Consider the following 13104-nt stretch of genomic DNA (forward strand, 5'->3'; position numbering starts at 1 on the left):
TTTGTTTCCTCACCGTCGACACTGGAGTCAGTGTCCGTGTCTGTATCGACCTGAGGTAACGGGCGCTTTAGAGCCCCTGACGGTGTTTGAGACGCCTGTACAGGTATTAACTGATTTGCCGGCTGTTTCATATCGTCAACAGTCTTTTGTAAAGTGCTGACACTATCACGTAATTCTTTCCATAAGACCATCCAGTCAGGTGTCGACTCCCTAGGGGGTGACATCACTAACACAGGCAATTGCTCCGCCTCCACACCATTTTCCTCCTCATACATGTCGACACAACGTACCGACACACAGCACACACACAGGGAATGCTCTGATAGAGGACAGGACCCCACTAGCCCTTTGGGGAGACAGAGGGAGAGTTTGCCAGCACACACCAGAGCGCTATATATATATAGGGATAACCTTATATAAGTGTTTTTCCCTAATATAGCTGCTGTATATATTTATATGCCAATTTAGTGCCCCCCTCTCTTGTTTTACCCTGTTTCTGTAGTGCAGGACTGCAGGGGAGAGTCAGGGAGCCTTCCTCCAACGGAGCTGTGAGGAAAAAATGGCGCCAGTGTGCTGAGGAGATAGGCTCCGCCCCCTTCTCGGCGGCCTTTCTCCCGCTTTTTTATGGAAATATTGGCAGGGGTTAAATGCATCCATATAGCTTCGGAGCTATATGTGATGTATTTTTTGCCAAAAAAAGGTGTTTTATTGCGTCTCAGGGCGCCCCCCCCCCAGCGCCCTGCACCCTCAGTGACCGGAGTGTGAAGTGTGCTGAGAGCAATGGCGCACAGCTGCAGTGCTGTGCGCTACCTTGTTGAAGACAGGACGTCTTCTGCCGCCGATTTTCCGGACCTCTTCACTCTTCTGGCTCTGTAAGGGGGCCGGCGGCGCGGCTCTGGGACCCATCCATGGCTGGGCCTGTGATCGTCCCTCTGGAACTAATGTCCAGTAGCCTAAGAAGCCCAATCCACTCTGCACGCAGGTGAGTTCGCTTCTTCTCCCCTTAGTCCCTCGGTGCAGTGAGCCTGTTGCCAGCAGGTGTCACTGAAAATAAAAAACCTACTTTAAACTTTTACACTAAGCAGCTCAGGAGAGCCCCTTAGCCTGCACCCGTCTCGTTCGGGCACAAAAATCTAACTGAGGCTTGGAGGAGGGTCATAGGGGGAGGAGCCAGTGCACACCAGGTAGTCCTAAAGCTTTTTACTTTTGTGCCCAGTCTCCTGCGGAGCCGCTATTCCCCATGGTCCTTTCGGAGTCCCCAGCATCCACTAGGACGTTAGAGAAAAAATGTTCGTGTCACTTATTGCCATATCTGCTAAAGGTGTTCCTCGGCTAATACAAAGAACCATTGATTAATATTTACTTACATTAACATGTCGCAAATTTACATCTCTATAGATTTACCATATTATTAACACTCATGTATACTGTATGTACAACCGTGAAAATCAGAAACTCCCGTGTGAAGAACGGGTAGAACAGATTTATATATATATATATATATATATATATATATATATATATAGGTACGCCTGACGACGGTTGAAATAAAATGACGAAACATTGCTATAATTGGATGATGACCCGTTTATACATTCAGCAAGTACCGGCACTTCTCCTACCACTCCTCTCTGTTGTCTTCACTGGTTGTGTTTGGATGAATAGTCCCGTGGGTGCCGCATTCACCGTGATATATATATATATATATATATATATATATGAAAACATATCCACCCCTCAGCAGCAACTGTGGGGTATGAACAGAACCAGCACACTGCTCCTTGCTCAAGAATATATTTTACTCCATAGTGCCAACAAAGTACATTAAACAAAGTTCAGCATATACTCATCGTAGTGCAGCAGAGACACATAGCATGGGTGGCATCCCAAACAGCCGTTTTCGGTATCAGACCTTCTTCAGGGGAATAACCAGCTAAAGTGCCATAGTGCCTACAAGTAAAAAGTGTCTGCGTGCAGTGCAAATATTGCTAGTCAAAAAGGGCCCTATTTGTACCCTCATGTCCATACTTACCAGCTACACCTGTGATCACGACGCAGCTACGGAGGTCAGTCAGAGCCAACAGCATGCTGCAGGAGCCCCTGACGGTGAAACACACGCCGCACGCCACGAGACATTATGGTTATTGGTTTTGTCATCTTTATCTTTATTTTATTTCCTTTTTGTTTTCTTTGATGCAAATTATTCATCATTTGTGATGCATGCGGGATGCCTATCCTTTAGGATATGGATAGATGTAAGTCAACCTACAATTTTATCTTGCCCCGCATTTGATCATCACTAGTTTAAGTATTGTTTAGTGCATTAACTATGCTGTGACCATGGTAACCGCTACATCCTAGTGATCGCTGGATGCGCTCCGGGGGTCTTGTCTGCCAGTTGCATGCAGCGCTTGGTTGCTTCCTTTCAGGTGGAATGCAGATTGCGTTCCACGGACCGGAACTTCCGGTCTTGTGGCGCGCTGCGTGCGTTTCATAGACGGGGGCTCCTGCAGCGTGCTGTTGGCTCTGACTGACCTCCGTAGCTGCGTCGTACTTTGTTGGCACTATGGAGTAAAATACGTTCTTGAGCAAGGAGCAGTGTGCTAGTTCTGTTTATACCCCGACGTTGCTGCTGAGGGATGGATATGTTTTCTTATGAAATTAAGTTATAACCGGACACCTGCAATTCTGTCTGAGAGTGTTAGTGCGGCTTCCCGGGACTGTGTTCTGTGATAACCTCTATCTCTACATTGGAGCTGCACCACAATTGGATTTTTAACATTGTGATGTTTTTTATTTTTTATTTTTTTGCTTTTGTTTATTATTAAGTGTCATTGTGTGTTTTTAGCATTTGTTAGCTTCACACAGTATAGTATGGAGCATGATATTGGTGACCTTACTGGCACTAAAAGGTTTATGGATAAAGATGTTACACGTATATTGTTTAACACTACAGACCAGCTGGCCTTTGATGTAGACACACCGTCTGAAATAAATTCTGACTTGCTGAAATTGCGCAAACGATTGATTGAAATAGAACTCCATTGGCTTACACTGTCCCAATATCACAAGGAGAATCTTATCTCTAGAGGATTAAGATTAAAAATCAACCAACCATAGGGCACAACAGCAAAGAATTTTGCAGACAGTGGTGTCAAATACTGAACCGTGTAGTTTCGACTTAATGGTTCTCATAGTCCAGCAGGTGAATTCAGATATTGAAAATGTGAACAAGGAGATAGCCATATGTGAATCTCAGGTTCTGGCCATATTGAGAGCTGATAATTCAGTGGACTGGTTGGCATGGCTTGATGAAAGTCTGGTATCATTTAAAAGTGAATTGTTGGCCTTTAAAAAAGTCAAGTACAGAAAGGTCAAGGACGACTATAAGGAAGTGAGGGTATATCCCTGGATTTTTTCTCCATCTAATCGTCGACCTTGGCGAGCTGGGCAAGGCTACAAGAGAAGGGTTGAGACACAATATACTGATCTAGAGTCCCAAACATCTCACAGTGACTCGGATCACTCCTCTCAGATTAAAAACTCGGCCTCTTTTTTAGGTGAAAGGGCCAATACCAGGAGTTACGTTAGGGGAAACAAAAAACCCCAAAAACCCTGTAGACGAGAAGGCAAGAGGCACAAAAGCCAATGGAAAAAATTAGAGGGGAGGCAGGAGATAACTGTGTTGAATTTGTCCTCGTATACGCCCACAGAAGTAGAGATGACTGTTCTATCTAAAGGGCTGTCATATGTACCGACGTATCGTCAGAATGCATTTGACTGCAAGATTGAGTTGTATAAATTCCAACGGCAATTATGTTTGAAGGATTTATTTTTTGGTAGGGGTGAGATAACGGGACAAATAGCATAGTTTAGGGGTTAGAGTACCTTTGACCCACCGGCACGTAATGCATTGATTGAAACCTTTATGAGATTGGTACGCACAGAGTCACAAACAACTATTCAGAAAACCAGAATGCGTTTTTCTAATATGACTACACAGGAGTCAGAGGCTGTTAAAGGTTTGCATGATAATTCCAACATCACCATATGCCCCACTGCCAAGGCGGGCTATTGTTTTACTGAATCGCTGTGATTATATTAATGAGATCTTGTGCCAACTCTCAGACACTGATTGCTATATGCCCCTTTCGGTTGACCCAACAGAACGGTTCAACAGGGAAATAGATGAGGTGATTTTGATGGGGTTATCTAACGGTTGGATTGATCAGTCCACTATGGACTTTTTGCTTCAAGAGTTTCCAGTAATCCCACTCATTTATATTTTACCCAAGGTGCACAAATCGCTCTTTGCCCCATCTGGTAGGCCCATTATATCGTCACGAGGGTCTTTAGGCCAACCAATTTCACAATACATTGATTTTCATTTGCAACCAGTGATCCAATCCACCCCGTACTACATTAAAGATACCACTGACTTTTTATGCAAGCTGAACGCCATTGGTCCACTGCTGCCAGGTTGCCTGATGGTGACCCTCAATGTGACTAGTTTGTATACGAATATAGGGCATGCCAATGGTATTTCTGCCGTTAGGAATATTGTTGGCCGCAGTCCACAGTATGCAGGTCCTCCTTTGGAATTTTTACTTTTGTTACTTGAGATTGTCCTCCAAAAGAATTATTTTTTGTTCAATAATTATTTTTACCTACAATTGAGAGGCACAGCGATGGGGTCCAATGTGGCCCCATTGTATGCCAATTTATTCATGTATCATTATGAACAACAACACATTATGGGGGACCCATTGTTTTCAGGATACATTAAGTTTTACGTATGCTACATAGTCGACCTGTTCATGCTGTGGACTGGGGGCGAGAGATTACTTAATGATTTTGTTGATAAATTGAACATGATACCGGGGTCTATCCAATTCACCAGTATCCACAATGCAGCTGAAATCAGCTATCTGGATGTTTCTGTGAGTGTGCATGATGGACACTTAACGACAGGGATCTATAGAAAGTCGACTGACAAAAACTCTCTGTTGCTGGTATTGTCTTTCCACCCAGTTGCATTGAAAAGAGGCTTACCATATTTGCAACTTGTTCGTGTGGCTAGAATCACTTCAGACCGTGACAAATTATCTGATGCCCTCGCCCAGATGGGTGAAAAATTCATTGACAGTGGCTATGACAAGAATGAAGTCAGACAAGCCATCAGAAGATGTGGGCAGCTTCCTCGAGAGGAGTTACTAACACCTCGAGTAAAGGCTGAATCTGATCGGTTAGTTTTTGCAAGTACGTATTCCATTGCATCTGGAAAAATACGTCAATCCATCCTTAAACACTAGCATATACTCCAGATGGATCCAGTGATGAAAGCTCACTGTGTTCAACCGCCTTTGTTTTGTTACTGACGCAGTCGTAATTTGAAAGAGCAAGTAACCTTCACAGATATTGGCCCGCGAGTGGGTAGGGGAACCAGCTGGCTGCAACTACAAAAGGGTGCCTTTAAATGCCACGGTTGTGTCAACTGTACGTTCATGCTGACTGGCAAAAGCTGCCATCATCCGACTAAGGGGACTCAGTATCCCATACACCATCGGATGACATATGTTATACGAAATTTGTTACGTACATGATTGTTTGTCCTTGCAAAAAGATCTACATAGGGAAAACAATACGGATGCTTAAAGAAAGGATTGCGATGCACAGGTCATCTATTAAAAAGGCCTAATTAAAGTTGAATGGTGGAACTCCCGATGTTGCAAGACATTTTGTCACATATAGTCATAAGCTCAGTGAATTTAGATTCATGCCTATTGATCATGTACTGCCTCTGAGGAGGGGAGGCGACAGGCACAGATTGTTGCTGCAACAGGAATGCCAGTGGATCTACCGGTTGGAGGCATTGGCTCCACTTGGGCTTAATGAGGAATGTTAATTTTTTTCATTTATATAGACCTGTGGTACTGTGTGTTCAGTGGACCCCATTATGATTTATGCTGCATTATTGTTGATCATTATTGATGGCAGGTACTCTTATTATTCATTATGGTTATTGGTGTTGTCATCTTTATCTTTATTTTATTTTATTTCCTTTTTGTTTTATTTGATGCACATTGGTGGTCATTCCGAGTTGTTCGCTCGCTAGCAGTTTTTAGCAGCCGTGCAAACGCTATGCCGCCGCCCACTGGGAGTGTATTTTAGCTTAGCAGAAGTGCGAACTAATGTATCGCAGAGCGGCTACAAATTTTTTTGTGCAGTTTCAGAGTAGCTACAGACCTACTCAGCGCTTGCGATCACTTCAGACTGTTTAAATCCTGTTTTGAAGTCACAAACCTGCCCAGCGTTCGCCCAGCCACGCCTGCGTTTTTCCTGGCACGCCTGCGTTTTTTCGAACACTCCCTGAAAACTGTCAGTTAAAACGGTCAGTTAACACCCAGAAACGCCCACTTCATGTCAATCACTCTGCGGACACCAGTGCGACTGAAATGCATCGCTAGACCCTGTGCAAAACGACATCATTCTTTGTGCCTGTACGACGCGCGTGCGCATTGCGCCGCATACGCATGCGCAGAACTGCCATTTTTTAGCCTGATCGCTGCATTGCGAACAAATGCAGCTAGCGATCAACTCGGAATGACCCCCATTATTCATCATTTGTGATGCATGCGGGATGCCTATCCTTTAGGATATGGATAGATGTAAGTTAACCTACAATTTTGCCTTGCCCCGCATTTGATCATCACTAGTTTAAGTATTGTTTAGTGTATTAACTATGCTGTGACCATGGTAACTGCTACATCCTAGTGATCGCTGGATGCGCTCCAGGGGTCTTGTTTGCCAGTTGCGCGCAGCGCTTGGTTGCTTCCTTTCAGGTGGAATGCAGCTTGCGTTCCATGGACCGGAACTTCCAGTCTCATGGCGCACGGCATGCGTTTCACTGACGGGGGCTCCTGCAGCGGCTCTGAATGACCTCCATAGCTGCGTCGGGATCACAGGTGTAGCTTGTATGTATGGACCTGAGGGTACAAATAGGGCCCCTTTTGACTAGCAATGTTTGCACTGCACGCATACACTTTTTACTTGTAGTCACTATGGCACTTTAGCTGGTTATTCCCCTGAAGAATGTCTGATACCAAAAACGGCTGTTTGGGATTCCACCCATGCTATGTCTCTGCTGCACTACGATGAGTATATGCTGAACTTTGTTTAATGTACTTTGTTGGCACCATGGAGTACAATACGTTCTTGAGCAAGGAGCAGTGTGCTGGTTCTGTTCATACCCCAATGTTGCTGCTGAGGGATATATATATACCTAGTTCGCTCCTCGGACTTCACAAATAAACAAATGTCTTTTTCAACAAGAAAAAGGCTATGCTATCAAGGTGCTATTAATGACTTCATTTGATGAAATCACACCACTGGTGTTGAAACGATGGTGACTTTTTACTATGCACCTTGTTTTAAATCACTTGCTGTAAAGCCTTTTTCTTGTTGAAATACAAATTTGTTTATTTGTGAAGTCTGAGGAGTGCCCCGCCTGGTTCTTTGTATGTAAAGGAGTGCCGTGCGAAAGCTACCCCAGGGAACCCTCCAACTGTATTTACGCTGTGAGGAAGGCATCCCGGCTGCTGTTACAGAACAGTGAGTGCCATAAACTTGTCAGACCAGGACTCCCAAATCTCATCAGCTGCGCCCAGTCCCCATCTTTAACCACTTCAGCGGTCATACAAAACAGCAGCACTCCAGGGCTAAATGAACACGTCTTACTCAGCAGTGTTTGCCAACGTTTCAAACTTTCATCAGGGATAACAATACATGTTACAAAGCTCACCTTAAATACAGGTACACCCAGTGAAACACTCCCTCCAATTTCCACACTGCAGTAACCTCTAAAAAATGATGTACTTCATCCAGGTGTTTCAGACTTCAAGACACCTTCAGATGATGAATATGTAAACCAACACCTAATAATAATAACAAAATGTAAAAACGTCACATAGTATCAAAAAAGAAACAGTTTTCATAATACAGAAAATGCTTACATATCCTCCTTGTCTATTTAATTGAAACAACTTATCATTTAATGCTTTAGCTATTAGTGTCTCTAGTCGCATGATCCACCTATTTTCACATCGTAATAATTTAGACCCTCTATCACCACCTCTAAGGTTTTGTGGAATATGATCTATCATACGATATCTTAATGTTGATAAATTATGAGATGCTTCTAAAAAAATGTTGTGCCACTGGTTGGTCACTAGAGCTTGTGTTAAGTGCTTTTTGTATTGATGAGAGATGTGCTGTCATACGCTCTTTAACAGTACATTCCGTTTTCCATTTGTAAGTGAGGCCACAAGGGTGCAATATCTGATATGCTGCGAATTTAGAACTACATGTAAGATGATGTCTAATTTTGTAAGTTGTCCCAGTTCAGGGATGTTGTAATGTGTCACCCTTAATCAAAAAGTCACATGTGATGCAACCACAACTAAAACAACAATTTTTTGCTCTTAAAAAATGGGAGGGTTTTTGGCTAGCAAGTCTGTCACGTCTAGGGTGGCCAATCCCGGGCCATTTTTTCAATCCCGGGTATCAGGATTGAAAAATGGTCAATCCCAGGATTCCCGGGATACCCGTGATTGGCTTGTTTCCTGTGTGGACCCCCCACCCTGCCCTGCATACATAACTCACCATACCACACGGGCGGGATTGTGGGTCACTTCCTGCGGGTGAAGGGCGGCTGGCTGCGCACAGTTCCCCCAGGTTCGGCGACGTCCATGCGGCGGGTGCTTGGTGGTTTGCTGCGCAGGGGGAGCCGGGAGGAGGGAGCCGGGCAGCGTCTGGGCCTCCTGAGGACACTCAACGCTGCCTGTCACTGAAAAAACAAGGAGCTTTCTAATCCCAAAATCCCCGGGATTGGAAGTTCCAATCCCGGGATTGAATCCCGGCCAATTTTAGGCCTAAATCCCGGAATACTGCCAATCCTGATCCCAGGATTGGCCACCCTAGTCACATAAGATTTTTACCAAATAGTCTTGCAAGTTTTGCCCTCTCTTATAGCACGGCATTAAAAAATTATTTTTTGTTTAACAATTCATTTTATTTACAACTTCACGGGACGGCGATGGGGTCGAATATGGCCCCATCATATGCCAATTTATTTATGTATGACTTTGAGCAGGACAATATTATGAAAGATTTGTTTTTTCCAAATTCATATCGTTCTATGTCAGATTCATTGACGACCTTTTCGTGCTGTGGACTGGTGGTGAAAAGGCGCTGGTGGAATTTATTGAAAGATTGAACAGCAGGCCTGGATCCATTAGATTCACTTACCGATATAGCATGACCAATATGGAATTTCTAGATGTTATGGTAGGAATTGAGAAAGGATGTTTTACAACTAGCATTTTTAGAAAACCAACAGACAAAAATACGCTTCTTCTTGCATCAATTTTTCACCCACAACCTTTGAAGAAAGGACTTCCTTATTCACAGCTGATAAGGGTGACATAGATAACCTCAGACCACACCAAACTGCCAGAGGCTCTAGCAAATATGGGGCAGAACTTCATTGATCGTGGCTATGATCCAATGGAAGTGAAAAAAGCAGTGACCAAATGTCTTGGACTAAAACGTGAGGATCTTCTGGTTCCAAAGATGAAAAATGTAGAAACAGAACGTTTGGTATTTACGAGCACTTACGCCATCACGTCGGGTTTAGTCAAAAAATCGATACTGAAGCACTGGCACATTGTCCAGACGGATCCATCATTGAGTAGATTCTGCGCCAATACACCCCTCTTTAGCTACAAGAGGAGCAAGAATCTGAAGGAACGGATCTCACAATCTGACATTAGTCCTGGAGTGATGTCAAATACAAACTGGCTCAGCCTACAGAGGGGAGCATTCAAATGCGGCGGTTGTGCTAACTGCACCTTCATGCTGACTGGTAAAGAATTTGTACACCCCACGTTGGGTGACAAGTATGTGTTGAGACACAGAATGACCTGTGAAACCCGTTACGTGACCTACATCATTGTATGTCCATGTAAAAAACTATACGTGGGCAAAACAATTCGTATACTAAAGGAAAGAATATCTATGCACTGCTCGTCAATTAAAAAGGCATTACAAATAATGGAACCTAGCACACCACCAGTTGCCAGGCATTTTGCAAATTGTGGTCACAGAATGAGGGATTTAAAATTTATGCCTTTGGACCATGTGCCACCGCTTAGGAGAGGTGGCTATCGGAACAAGCAGTTGTTAAAGCAAGAAAGTCGGTGGATATACTTATTAAATGCCATGGCCCCACGAGGGCTGAATGAGGAACTAATTCTTTCTTGTTTTTTGTAGTAAATATAGAGTAGATGTGAGTCGGGGATCATGCCTGCTGTTTTAGCTAGCTGTAGTCCTGGAGCGGATGCTTTCTCCACACGTATTCTCATTTTTTGTATATGTATTTTATATATGCATGTTTGTATACATGTATTTTTTGTGTCAAGTATGTGGGTAATGTGTTTAGATGTTGACACCATCTGCATGGTGTGCATTAGTGTATGCGGTTATCCTCTTAGATATGTTTGCACTGATTCAATTAGTGTTATAAATTAAATGAGAGGGAGGTTATGGATGCATTGTTAGTCATACACACATATGTGGTTTAGAATACTTTTGGCTTGATTTGATCTGGCCAGAATTAATGAGTTTATTGAAGAGGAGATAATCCCTTTTGCACATTATGCATGCATTGATTTGATGTAATAATTATGGTCATATAGGGGTAGATTAGATATGTACACTGACGTTTTCCTGATTCTACCGCTATAGGTGAGGGGAGGTGATGTGGCCGGGTTGCCAGGAGACAGGGAAGCCAGTGGAGGCGCGTCATGTTAAACAGGTGGATCGCTTGGGAGAGCAGACCTATCGGCTAGCCGCTGTTCGCCAGAAGGGTGGAGGACGCTACACAAACGTCACGGACACGTGATGCGAGGAGGTGGCGTCACCGTTACCACGGCGACGGACGGGACGCCAGGAGCTGCGCGTGGAAAGTGATGGGCGATGTTGGATGATGTCACAGGCAGGCGTCCCGGCATCCGGGTGACTGGGCTTACGCGCCTCCTAACAGCACCTGGCGGAGATTAGCTAAACGGTTAGGACAGGTGAGCACACTTTGATAATTTGTTGGGTATAAATAGAGCAAGCTTGGCATAGTGGTGGTAACTACTCCCCTGATGATGGCGGTAGCCGAAACGGCTGTTGGGAGATCCTGCTGGGTAGGATGCGCATCCCCAGCATGAATAAGGACATGTGAGAAATGTATTATTGATGGAATCATCTTTCCAAGTTGCTGAATTTGCACAGAAAGTTTGTCATGTTTGAAGTGGCATAAAAATGTTTGATTACATAAGGAGTGCTGGTCTCTTCTACAACATAGCCCCAGCTGGAGCCTCATGGTGTGGATGTATCCATATATATATATATATATATATATATATACTGTATATATATATATATATATATAGAGAGAGAGAGAGAGAGAGAGAGAGAGAGAGAGAGAGAGAGAGAGAGAGAGAGAGAATAAAGGGAGAAATAGGCCCCAAGGTAAGTGAACTACGTGTTTTAGACCGGTAATAGCAACACAATTCTTAATACACCCCTCAACTATAGCTGAGTGGCAGCTTTTCACAATAAGGTGTGTGTTAGTGAGACACACAAGTGGTAGTGATATAGTACATTGGAGTGAATATAGCGCCTAATGGTGGGGAAAAATAATAAAAAAAATTGGGATACAAATTTCTATTAAAGTCTTCAGTCAAATGACCATGGTGGAATTCAAGTTATATGCAAACAAAGTACAATAAAAACATAGTGCAACCTGTTATGGTGCAAAGCAGTGGTTCCCAAACTGTGTGCCTAGGCACCCTGGGGTGCCTCGGGACACTTGCAAGGGTGCCTTGGATTGGTGGTCCAGGACCAATTCAAATTATTTACGATTAATGTAATAGGCAAAACCAGTGCTGGTGGCTGTCAATCATAGAATATGTGGACAAACACAAGCATATCCTGTCCCTCATCACATAACTGACCCTAAGGATGACAAATAAACACAATTTACTTCATTTAATATTTCTTTCTAAATTTCTCAATCAGAAAAGTTGGCCTAGGGGTGCCGTGAAAAAAATCCTGATACTCTAAGGCGCCATGATTCAAAAATGTTTGAGAACCACTGGTGAAAGGAATGGTTGCGCATATATACATTTTTCTCATAAAAAGGAACTGTATTTAGAAACTGTTGCAAGTTCCAAAAAAACAGTGTAGAATTTTTTTTTTATGTATAAAACCAATAATTTAATCAATATAATATTCCAAGTGGCAACCGAAAGGTATTGCACATACAAGATAAAAAACAATAACAAGCTTATCTGCCCAAACATTGGGTCCAGAGACAACCGGTTCCTTAATCACAGATATTCCAAATGGTAACCAATAGGTATAAAACGTACAAGAAATAAGTTAAAAGAAGGTTTATCTGTCCATCAAAAGGGGTCCAGAAGGCATAAGTCCCAAGTCCCAATTCTACTCTGTTGTTTTGGAACTTGCAACCATTTCTAAATACAGTTCCTTTTTATGGGAAAAATTTATATATGCATTCCTTGCACCATAACAGGTTGCTCTATGTTTTTATTGTTCTTTGTTTGTTTTGCATAGAACTTGAATTCCACCATGGTCATTTGACTGAAGACTTTAATATAAAGGAAGCTAAGTGTATCTTCGTATCCCAGTTTTTTTTATTATTTTTCCACACCATTAGGCGCTATATTCACTCCAATGTACTATATATGTAACCCCCTTTAACCTATAAAGGGAAGCTAGGGTACTGATTACCTTTTGGAGATATGTGCTATAATTACTTTGCACCTGAGTATCTCTTTCCTCCCATCTCAGCAGTGCCTCCATAATGTAACCCTCCTTTAACCTATAAAGGGAATCTAGGTTACTGATTACCTTGTTGTCTAAGGGGTACATTTAGCAGTGCCTCCACCCAAGTATTGATAAGTATTATGGGCCTACCTGGGAAAACCCATTCCAGTGTTGTATATACCCCCTGTCGTAAGGTAGGCTGCGGTA

The sequence above is a fragment of the Pseudophryne corroboree genome, chromosome 4, assembly GCF_028390025.1.
Source record: "Pseudophryne corroboree isolate aPseCor3 chromosome 4, aPseCor3.hap2, whole genome shotgun sequence".
NCBI classification, from domain to species: Eukaryota; Metazoa; Chordata; class Amphibia; order Anura; family Myobatrachidae; genus Pseudophryne; species Pseudophryne corroboree.